At 45.2% G+C, this 12,473-nt stretch overlaps 1 protein-coding gene across 12 annotated transcripts in view; it reads right to left on the reverse strand.

The window, feature by feature from the left end:
- The window catches only part of KDM6B (lysine demethylase 6B), a 2,050,345-nt gene that overhangs the window by 217,360 nt on the left and 1,820,512 nt on the right, over nucleotides 1-12,473 (reverse strand). The window lies entirely within an intron of this gene.

A 12,473-nucleotide genomic window follows, 5' to 3' on the forward strand; every position in this document is an offset into this window, starting at 1 on the left:
GTGTGGATCATGAGGCCTTCCCTGTTCCTCAGGCCGAAGCCTGGTAGGCGTATCGCCCTCTCAATCATGTTGCTGGTACAATGGCGTGGCCCCTCTGGTGAAGACCCAGTAAAAGAACCTTCCGGTCCCTCAGCACTGTCACCGGGAGGATCAACTGACCCCTCGGCCGGTAGCTCATATAGCCTCAGTACTTGTGCTGGTATGATGACCCGAGTGGTCCCTCCCGCATGGGTGAGTCCTGGAGAAGTAGTCTCCCTTGCGGGGTGCGCTGGAAAAGGGCGGCCCTACCTTGGGCTTGGATCGATGATAGACTAAGTCCTTTAGGTCCTCTGGAGGCGATATCTGGAAGAGCTCCCTCCACCTGGCTAGTCTGTTCTTCAGAGAACTCGAGAGCGTGTCGCATGGGGTACAAGCATGCCAGCTGTGGTCTGGGCCAGGGCAACGTTGGCAGAGGGTGTGGGGGTATTTAGTTGGAAAGAGCCCGTCGCAGGATGGAGACCTGGCGAACCCTGTACAAGTCGACATGCGCCGGGGAGGAGCGCGACGCCCGAGGACAGAGTACCTGTGATAAAAAAAAAAAAAACGAGAAGTATGCGCGCGTTGAATTTACATGGCCGAAGCCAAACCCAGGAGCACTGGTGAATTTGATCCGTTCCCGTGGAAAAGGGGACTGAGGTGTGGCTTCAGAGGGCATAGACAGGGGAGCGCATGCGCCCAGAGCACACCCCTGCGCGCCTCTAAATTTAAAGGGGAAGAAGGTTTTTTTCTGGTGAAAAGGTTCTGTCTCCCTTCCCTTAGAAGGGACGGCCATGCAGTATGGAGGAAAGGGGACGAGACGCAATAGTAATATTACACATCGTAACAAAATACATATATACAGTCCCAGTTACCAGTGCAATAAAACCCCAATAACCCCACAATATAGAAAGGTAATGGTTAGATTTGCAATGGCAGTCCACAAGAATTCAACCATAACGTTAGATATCCAACACTAAGTCAAGTTCACAAAATTTCCAGTCATTTTGCGAGCCAGGAAAAAGTTAGGTGGATGGTCTTGTGGATGGAAAATCAGTTCCAAAAGCCAGGTAAGTATCTATTCTAGTAAATAAAACAGTCCCAAGCTTTCAGAAGACTTTAAGCAAAAAAAAGTATTGCCAATGCCAGACAAAGAAACGTGTTAAAGTGTTCAAAACTTCACAGGTGGCGAGGAGGAAGGGACAGGTAAATATGGCTGTAACTCACCCCCATACTCTGATTTCCCTTCAGACTTGGCAGGTCGTCAGATGTCTGTTTTCCCAATGTTGATTCCGGCCACCAGACCACACAAGTTGCGGGTGCAAGAAATGTCCCAGTCAGATTCAGATGCTTGTGCAACCGGTTCCTGTTGAAGAATGCCACTCACATTGATTAAGCCCAACTCCAGGCACTCTACCAGATGCAGGAAAGTCGGTTTCGACATAGGTTGCCCATACACAGCAACAGGAGGGGAAACAGGTGTCGCGGTCAGAGTTGTCCTCCTTTCTTGGGTCCCGTCGAAGCTGGAACGCTGACATTTCGCAGTGCTAGGGCTAATGCTCTTTTCTCTGGCCTGGTGGTCAGATTTAGGGAAGGCAAACTTAGATTAGTGACAGGGAAAACTCTAGGAGCTGTATCCAAACCAGTACAAGGTAGCTAGGCGAGTGCTCAATGCTAATGCTCATGAGGGGTGAGCCTGGTAAGAGGTAATCAATGAATAAACAGTAAAAAGTCAAGGACAACACTTAGACCAGGGTTACACAATGGATTTCCCTGAAAGTCTGAATGTACAAGTCTCATACAGTGGGCCAGACAGTCTACGTGGATGAGCATGTGGTAGGGGTGTCTGTACAAATGCGAGTAAAAAAACCATTAATCATGGGTTTTGAAGTGTCAATTTTATGTATTGCTCCATTTTGTAACTGTAACCCTGGATACAGTGCATTACAACTTTGATTTTATTATGGAACTTAAATCATGTTTTAAATGGGTATCGGGTTGTTAACAAAAAAACAGACTTGGAACACTTCATTAAACTCAGGTGACTTGGAGGGCCATATATAACATCTTGACGGGGCGCATTTGGGCTGAGGGCCGTATGTTGCGCACCACTGACAAACAGTTCCTAAAATACTTACATTTTTGCCATTTAACACTATGAAAAATGACTACTAGCATGTAATATCATACAAACTAAAATAAATGATGTATGGGATACGTTACTTAACAATCAGATTTCTGATACTTTTATCTGCTTAGATTCACAAGCTAGGCATAGGCCAACATCTAATGGAAGCTTCAGAGTATTACAGTTGTGGTTTTCGAAATGGGACATCAACAGGTCCTACCAGTAATACCATCCCAAGTGTGACGTCTATTGTACCCATGGTGCTTCACGCGTCAAGGCCCCTTCTATGGTTTGTTTCTGACATGAGGTTGCATGAAGTGTAGCACAAGTACAGATGTAGTAAAGCAGATTATTTATTAGATAAGCCCAGAAAACCTATGCACCTTCTACTCCAAGGGGAGGAAGGATGGGTGCATGTGAATCTAAACAGATACAAGCATCCAAAATGTGATTACAGTAAGTATTGTATCCCTTCTGAGGCTTGTGGAATCTGCTTAGATAACATGCGATGCATAGATTAGCAAGCAGTGTTTGGGGAAGGGGGTGGGTTGGGAGAAGGTACAGCAGTAAATAGATATTTTAGCACTGCTTGTCCCACCTGGGAATCTGCTTTTGAGTGAGTGTTAATGCAGTAGTGCTGAGTAAATGTGAGGATAGAGCTCAAAGTAGCTGCTTTGCAAATGGCGTCCAGCGGGACGTTTGCAATAAAAGCCAAAATAACTCCTGTACCTCTGGTGGAGTGAGCTCTTGGCATGAAAGGCAGTGTTTTATTTGACAGAGTAGCAGAGCAGTATGCATCCGACTATCCATCTGGAGATGGCGTTTTTGGAAATGCAGTCTCCTTTGCCTGGAGCTATGTAGACAAACAGTTGTTCTGTTTTCCTTAGCGGTCTGGTCTTGTTTACATAGTAAAGGACCGCCCTCCTTATATCTAGTGTATGGAGTTTTTCTCAGCGGAGTTTGATGGATTTTGAAAGAAAGCTGGTAGTTCGATGGCCTGATTGACATGGAACTTAGAAATGAATTTAGGTGAAAATATAGGGTGCGTTCTTAATACCAATTTGTCTTTGTGGATAAAGGGTTTTGCACTGAAAGCTTGCAGTTCACGGACTCACCTTATGGAGGCGATAGCCACCAAATAAAACGTCTTATATGTGAGATGTTTAAGGTTGGACTTATGCAAAGGGGGTCCCACAAGCTTTGAAAGTACATTTTGGTCCCACCCTGGTGGCGGGTTGAGATAGGAGGGTGGAGTCTTTTTACTCCCTCCATGAAAGCCTTAATGACAGGACTTTCCACTAGGACACCTTACTATGAGAAGTGGTGTACGAATAATAGAGACACTAGGTGAACTTTGATCGAGTTAAATACAAGCCCAGAGTCCAGTAAGTGAAGCATGTAATCAAGAATGCATGATGGAGTACATTCTATTGGGTTTATTGGTTTTGACTGGCACCAAATTACAAATCTCTTCCACTTGTTAAAATAACAGTGTCTAGTGTTTGGTTTACGTGCCTCTGAAGATTTCCATACACCTTTGGAGGTAGATTTAGAGGTCCAAACTACTTCAGGAGGTAGATTTTAGAGGTCCAAACTACTTCAGGTCCAAGTTCATAGACTGAGGTTGAGGGTGCAATGTTGTCCCCCAACCCCTGTGCTGTGTGAGCATGTTGAATGTGCACGAGAGTTTGTTTGGGTCGCACATTGCCAGTTTTGCGAAGATGTGGATACCAAGGTTGTCTCGCCCACATAGGAGCAACTAGGATTAATGTCACTTGTTCCTTGTGAATCTTGTTATGATATGGCATTTGTATCGCGCCTATACATAAGTGTTCACCACTTTTGCTCATTAGGAGATGGGGGGAGAGGGGGGGCCTAGGCACATTTCTCTGATCAGTTCACCCACAGGGCGTCCCCCTTGGAGTCATGTTGAGGAAACCTGGAGTCGAACTCTGGGCATTGTTTGTTTTCTCTGGTTGTGAACAAAGTGTGAAAAAGTAGTCTACGATATTTTTGTCGAGTTGCTACTCTGGATCTCTGCTTAGTAAGTCCGCTAGAGAACTGATTAGCCCTGGAACATGTGATGTTAGGAACATGCTCCGCTTGAGTTCCCACTTTCATACATTTTGTGCTAGCTTGGACAGATTTGGAGAATGCATGCCCCTTTGAGTGTTTACGTAAAACATAGCAGTGGTGTGGTCTGTGAGTATTTATACTATTTGAATTGTCAGGTGTGCTTGGAAAACTTGAAATGCCTCGAGCACTGCCAGAAGTTCCAGAAGGTTGATGTGATTCTGGACTGTGATTTGAGTACACAGACTATGCACTGTGAGATGAAGGTAACGGCCGTCCCCTCCCACCACCCAGTGAGTGGCGAGTCTGTTGCAACGACAGCTTGCATCGCCGGGACAGGGAAGGGTTTACCCATCAACAGGTTCTCCTTTGTCCACCTGCGTAGGGCTTATTCTAGGGTTGGCGAAACAACCACTAGATCGTCCTACTGACCGCTTGCCCGAGACCATTGTTTCGCCAACCACTCTTGCATTGGGTGCAGCGCAATTGTGCGTGTGGGACCAGGTAAATGCATGATGCCATGATCCCGAGCAGTCGTATTGCCTTGCGTACGGTTGTCTGGCAACCGGCTAGATACTGTGGTATTTGCAACAGTACGTTTTGTACTCTCCTTCGACGGAAAGACTAGACCCTCTTCTGTTTTTATGACAGCTCCTAGGAACTGTTTCGTCTTGTTTGGTACAAGGCTTGACTTTTTCTCGTTGATTGAGAAACCCATTAAAAAGTAGATTGATCGTTCTTTGGGTATTTTGCTTGCAAATTTGGGGATTCTCCCCTGTGATCAGCCAGTCATCCAGGAAAGGGCACACCAGGATTGACTCCCTGCATAGGTGCGCCACCCCCCCCCCCAGTACCTTGAATACCCTTGGAGCGGATGCTATGCTGAAGGGCAGCACCTTGAATTGGTAGTGCTGGTTTGCCATTTCTGAAACGCAAGAATCTTCTGTGCGCTGGGAACATTGAAATAAGAAAGTATGCATCTTTCATATCCAAGGTTGCCATGCCGTCGTCCCCCCCCATCCCCCGCTTTAGCAGTGGGATTACTTCCTGTAGTGTAGGGCGCAGATCTAAGACAGTGCGCATTGTGAGGTCAGTTTTTGGCACAAGGAAGTACATTGAATACATACCTTTGTTTACCTGGTTCGCCGGGGAAACTTCTACGGCATCCTTTAAGCACCGCTGTCACCTCTTCCAGCAGGATATGCTGTTCATTGTCTTGGTGGATGGTTGCTGGGTTGCTGTAGCAGTTCTATACATTAACCGCCCGACACAGTTGAAAATACCCACTTGTCTGAGGCGATTACCTCCCGTACGTGGGTGAAGTATGAAATGCGCCCTCCTACTGGAAATGCATGGGAGGGAACCTGTAGATGGTAATTGTCCACAGAGGTCCACAGAGATATAACAATAACTGGGGCCTTGTGAGACGGGGAAAAGTTAGCTGAGGGCTTCTGGGAGGCAATGAAGAATTCCAAGGGGTAGAGGACAGGTTGTTCTAGTGATTGAGTGCTCGCCAATTTTGGAATGCTTGCGCGAGCAAGCATTGGCAAAGCCAAACTGATAAACATTTTAAAAAGTTACCAATCTTTTAAAAGGGAGATAGGGGTCCCGTTAAGTACTGTTACAACTCACCCCCACCCCATGCTCAGATTCTTCTTAGGGCTTGGCAGTTCTTCAGAAAGGGGTCCAAGGTAGCTTTTCACACCGTCAGCTCTGGTCCTTGATGACCAGGAGTTGCAGGTTTGAGCTCTTCTCTGGTTTGCAACAAATGCTGTTCTGCAGAAGAACTCTATGCAGGGCCCCGATCAGCACAGGCCTGGATGCAGGAAAGTGGTTTTGGACATCAGCCTCTGTTACATGGCGACGAGGGCACACAACTGTCACGGTTGGACTTCGCCTCCCATCTTGGGTCCCTTTGATGCAGGAACCACGAAATTTGGCAGAGAACATCTGTGGCATAAGCTGTGGATCCCAAATGTTCCGGGCCTCAATGCACAACAGCGACATCTGCAGCACTGTAGCCCAAACTCTGAGCTGGTCAGCCACTGGCTCTTCCGAGGGCTCTTCATTGCAGGACTGTGCCGGCAGAGGATTGGGACCAGACAGTTTCAAATGGAGAGAAATGTGATGCAAAGAGAAATCTTTCCCTGCAGAAACGAGTTCTTCATTTTAAGGTACTATGCTGCTCCCTGTAAAACTTAATTGGAGCTTTGCTTTCTGATCCTGTTTTCCTGGGGGCTGTAGTTGGCTGTATATGCACCACTCCATATCACAAACGATGTGGTACTTTGGGGACCCTTTGAGAACAAGGCCCCATACATCTTAAGGATGGACTTTTAAAGTTAGTTTTGTATCTCTGTGGATCTGTTGCAGGGTTTATGTATTTTGCTCTTCTCCAGTGATCATACACGTATCTTTACTCTTGTGTGATACTACATGCGAATAATCATTTTGTATAGTGTTATAAGGCCATAAATAAATATTTGAATAATTGTTAGTCTATTTGTTGTTTGACTTTTCAATATGTGTACTCATTGAGGACCCCTTACCAGACTCCCACCCGAGACTTGGCTTTGACCACTCGCTTTGCTACCACAATCTGGTTTGGCTACAGCTCCCAGAGACGTCGCTAACCTAGGATAGCCTTCTATACATCTCTCTACCAGGCCAAAGTATAGAACATCAGTCCTAACGGGTTCCAGTGGAGAGGCGACGGCAGACTGTCACAGGTTTCTCAGTCTTGGCAACAGAAGGGGAGTTCGGTGGATCAGGCGACAGCTCTCATGCAGAGACCCCCAGCAAAAGATCTTCTCTGTCCTGGCTTTTTGGTGCTGCGAGGAGCCGGGAATGAGATGTGGACATAGAGGACATGTTTTTGGTTATAAAAACCTTTATTAAAATGAATGGGACTAAGAAATGCCTCACTATCGCCATTCCAGGAGGGATTTCTCTATTTCAAACCAAAAATTACTGCGCTTGTTCAGTGTCAAGATATCCAAACCAAATGATCTGTCCTGTGTCTAAGCCTATTCTGGCCCTCACGCTCTAAATAAACTAACAGTGTAAAGGGGATTGTTTCTTCACTTTTCCAAGTGCTCAAATGTACAAGTTCAACACGAAAGTTCTAATTCAACGGAAAGGCTTTTCTAATGAACAATGGTCTTCTTCCCAGGGACTAGCTTTCTTCCCTAGGTCCCTTGGATCAACCTTCACCACTTCAACAAAAGATTAATCAACTTCCAAGGTGGTTACTCTCTCCCCTCAGTATTCTCACATCTTTTTGGGAATCTTCTCCCTTCCCCAAGCTTTCTCTTCCTTCAATATATTTTGGGGATAAGTCTTTTCCTAAGTACTTCCCTCTTCTCTTTATAGTATCCCAACAGTTCATTCATTCAAGGACCTTTCCTTGAAGATCTTGACAATAGTCTTAAAATGAATCTCCACCTGGGAATAGTTCTGCCAGGTCAAGTTTCACAATGGTTTCACCTTCCCCTGGTATAATCTCCTGCTAGGACTTCATTCTATGAACAGTTTGGACCAACGTAAAAAAAAAAAAAAAAAAAAAAAAAAAAAAAAAAAGTACATGGTTGAAAAGACAGTTCTTTTGGTCTAATTACAAAAAAGGTTTGGGGGTTTTTGCACTTTATCATTACTCAAATACTTCACCTGACCTATTTGCTTTCCAGACGTTTATATTATAGATCACTTTTCTAGCACAACCATTACCTGGTATATTGTCTTGCTTAGTTTGACATATGGGTTACTCTTTCCTTCCCTGTTAAGGTTTAATAAACCATTGAAAACTTTAAACACTATTGCTCCTCTAATGACTTTGCAGCTTCCTTCTCGTGGCGTTCAAAAAGCGTTCCCTTTATTGAGCCACTTGGTAACCCACTAGCTTCTTCTAGGTACACCGGTTATTTCTGTTGCTGATCCACAGCAACCTTTATTCGCTGGTAACAATCCTATTTTCAGCGCAGAGCTTGCTGTTTTTTCCAGTGCCTCTTTCGTTCCACTCTTCCTTTCTGTACTGCTTTCGCATGGACTTCATTCAGCGCTGCAGTCTCGTGGCATCTGTTTTCGTTATGCGCAGCTCCCACAGCTTTCTCTGAGCGGTGGACCACCCGCACCCCCTGGCTTCTCTGTTCCTTTGTCAGGTCTGCCTTTCCGACTTCTGCCAGGGTGTCCCTGCCTTCAATACAGTGCTCAGCAAGTTTACGGTTCACAAGGTGATTCGGCGTCTGCAGCTTTCCTCACCTGCCTGCTGTCAGCTGCGGCTAGCCTGTATTTAAACTTCCTGGTCGGTTTACTAATTTTCCAACAACTAGACCGCAGTATTCGCTGCCCGGTCCTTGGGATCATCATTACTCTGTCACTCTTCCTCGTGTCTGTTCTGTAACTGGTGTCTGAATTACTTGGGGTGAGTGGATACTGAGCTTCCCGGGGAGTGATCTTCCCTACTCCCTGCCTCTTCCTTAAATATTCTCCCTAATGGGAGTTTGGGGTTTAGATACACTAGCCTTACACAGAGTGGGAAATGAGTGTGGCAATATGCCATTAAGGCATGAGGGACTGGAGAAACATCCCTGAAAGGGGAAAGGAGGGCATGTTTTTTTCCTGTGAGTCACCCCCCAAGGTGGTCCTCCCTGATAACAAGCTCCAGGGTCAGGATCAGGTAGTGGCTGCCATCTCCTGGCCACAAGGGGGGGGGGGGGGGTGGGAATAGGTGGGCGGGTGGATGGAGGCCTATCGCAGGGAAAGGAGTGAGGACATCCTCCGATTCATCACAGTGCCCTTTCAAAGCTTGGTTGAAGGATGGATGCCCGGGGCAGAAGACTTCTCGTTTTCTCAGTCAGTTGGGGGAGCTGGATTGAGTCACTGCAGGTCAAGAAAGATGCCCACAAAGTTCCAGGTGGATTCGTTCTTCAGGCGATGATGCACAGCAGCACAGACCCAGGGTTTTAGTGAAATGCAGGCTGCGGAGGTTGCAGCTCTTCCAGGGAGGCGCAAAATGCAGTTTGTCTTGGAACTGGTTAGGCCCACCAGCCTAATGGAGGAAGCTGCCTCGTTCGGATCTTGCCTGTCGCTCAGAAGTGGTGATCGGGACAGCAGTGGTTACTCAGCGGGGGCTCTGGTGGTCAACGTAAGTGGCTGGTATCTTCTTCCTTCGAGCTTCTTCTTCAGATTCTTCTGTTTGTTGTCGACAGTTTCTGCAACATTCGAAACTTGAAACTGGTTTCTCTCAGGCACTCTGCAGGACAAAGGACTGGGCTGGGGTGTTAGGTTGAACATCTCCACTTCCTGTCCTGCCCATCACTCAAAGACCCTTTGCAGGCTTTCCAAGAGAAGCCCAGCAATGACAAAGGAATTCGAGGAAAATACAGGTACGATAAAGGTATTCCGCTGCCCTAGTAACAGTGTTAACCAAGGGTAAATAAAGAAACATTACAATGGAAGCTCTAGGAGCTTCCAGTAACCTGTTACTTCAGTAAAATGTAGATGCGCCAGAAAAGATGGAAGAAAGCATGGCTTCACCACAACATATCAGAAAGAGGTAAAAAGGGGTTCCCAAGATCAGAGTAAAAGAATTAGTGTGGAAAAAATATCCCACTCACTCCGGAGAATCAGACAAAAATCCAAGAGACCAGCAAAATGTGCTTGAGGACTCACAGGTATAGAGAATTTCACTCAAGGAAAATCAGCTCGAACACCAACAAAAAGGTACTGCAAATAATTATCAAAGAGCAACTGCTGCCACCAGGTTGTCTTTAGGTACATCCACAGCAAACCAGTGTAGCCTAGAGTCACACAAAAGAAACCCCATTGCAATGCATTGTGCAATGATAACATGTTGCCCAGAAAATAGATAACATGTATCAAGAAAAGGGAAACAGTTTCCCAGAACTAACAGCCTTCAGGACGGGCCAGTTTTCACATAACGTGCAAAAGTGCGGTGTAGTTAAGCTGAAGGATTCACTTCACTGGAAAAAGTCAGGACAGAGTTCAAAAACAAAAAGCAAAAGGTTTGGGGTTACATAGAAATGGAGGGAAATTTCAGATTTCAATACATATAGGGTTGGGCTATGCCAGGAATATCGGAAGGGATTCCACATCCACATGACTCAAGACACTACCTTTGACCAATTATAGAATCTAAGCTGCAGCTCAACAGGCCTGACAAGGCAGCATCAACCCACCATTTAGACAATCCAAGCCCAAAAGTAAAGAGATTAAGATTCGCAAAACATAACACTTGCACTGCTTAATATGCAGAACAGATCTTCCAGTTGGCATTTGAAATGAACACTCGCTGAGGCTTTCAATATCCTCAAGCTGCACCAGCCAAAACAAAACAAGCCTGTAAAAAAGAAAACAACCACACCTCACTGTAGCTTCTTACTGTTTTGGAGGCGCCATGGTTTGAATGACACCCCGTTCAACCACCCAAAAAAAATAACTCCAACCTATACACACCAGCATCTTCAAAATGTGCACAGCTAGATTGGCTTTTGTAAATAGTTACAATCTATTCCTACCGGTAACTGCAAAACCCATGCCTCCAATACAAATGATTAGTCAGCTTGTACACTGACCCATTCATCTTGTGGCCTTAATAGTATAAGGGGTAGTGAAGAACAAGGACAGAGCTGAGGTTCTAGCAGGCCAATAATGAGCTGATAACATGCAATGCCACCATCTACTTGTTTGATTGAGGATGCCCCTTGCCTTCGACATTTTCAAGCCAAAAAGTATTTGAACACTTAACAGTTGAGGATGCTCTCACAAAAGACCGTTCCTTCTGGCTTATTCCAGGTTCTGCCATAATGCTGTGATGAACCAGTCTGCTTGGCCACAGTTCAATTTCTTTCAAGTGGCGAAAACAACTAATGATGGGAAGTCCATAAAGAAAAGACGACATGCACACAATTAAAAACCATGCAATTGTGCCAGTGTGTGCCATTTAGCATTTGGTTCATACATGCCTCAGACAGTACTACCATTTGGCACATGAATGCACATAGGGTAGACAGTAGTAGCTCTGGGAATTCCGAAGATTCTGGGCAGTCAGTTGCAGGTCAGCTAGGCCCTGCCAGGCGTGCAACTTCACCAATATTATAAACAATTCTACAATACTGACCAGGCTGACTCTGCATGGAGCAGTAAATCTGTTTATCAAGACAATGATAATGGGAATAATATATGTTTTAAAATATTTTAACGTCAGATTGCTCACAAATCCAAGACCTAGACTAGAAGCTGCAATTATTCAATTCAATGGTACTCGATCCTTCAACATCAAACAATTAATGGCTGATCTGCAGTCATTTCAAGCTGCAATGTGCTCGCTGGCCCCAAGCTAGAGGAGAATGCTTAACATGCCACAAGTTGCCAATGGAATTAAAACCAATACCAGATAGTGTTTCACACACAAACTTCCCAGCCCAAAACAGTGCAGAAAGACACGCTATACAGGACATGGCATGAATCCCTAGGGTAATTTGTAACAAAATGCTAGAACTATAAAAACACAAGCAAGGGGAGAATGGGACAGCTGGACCTTCAGATGCATTACACATTTGGGGACAGTTACAAACGAATACATCCGAGTGTCCTTAAGGATTAGGTTTAACTTACTTTACAGTCTGTGAATTGCCAATTCAACAAACAGAACAAATTTGATATACCAATTGCAGGCTTCTGGACAAATCGAATCAAATAGTATGACTGATTGTTTGCAGACTATTTGGTCAACAGTTAGGCAAATGTATTGGATGTAGGTTTGAGATTGTAAAACCTTTCTAACGTGGTGAAAGAAGAGTCTGGTTGTCAAATATTGGTTAGAGACAATTGGATTTCCTTTCTACACACAACAAACCAGGTGATCATCTAGGTCAAAAGGACTGAATATGAAAGAAATGTGTCACAATTGCAAGGAGCATGCCTGCTGTTCCCAGTTAAAGTCAAGACAGACAGACACACAAACACACCCCTTTCGGTTAAGGACTTGAAGGGCTTCAATGGATAGTTTAAGAGTAAACAGATTTGACACTGGCCTGGTTAAACAATGAATATTGGCTAAACTACAAGATAACCTCTTATCCTGCAATATGTAAAAGGATAGAATGGACTGAAAGAGGAGAATTGTGTGGCTTGTGAGTTAAAACATGCAGCGAGACCAGCCTTGAGCCGCCATCAGTAGGATGGCATCACTGCACATTCGGAAGAGGCATTCAAAAAGATGAGGTTTTAAGTGCAC

The sequence above is a fragment of the Ambystoma mexicanum genome, chromosome 1p, assembly GCF_040938575.1.
Source record: "Ambystoma mexicanum isolate Mex_15411 chromosome 1p, UKY_AmexF1_1, whole genome shotgun sequence".
In the NCBI taxonomy this organism is placed as follows: Eukaryota; Metazoa; Chordata; class Amphibia; order Caudata; family Ambystomatidae; genus Ambystoma; species Ambystoma mexicanum.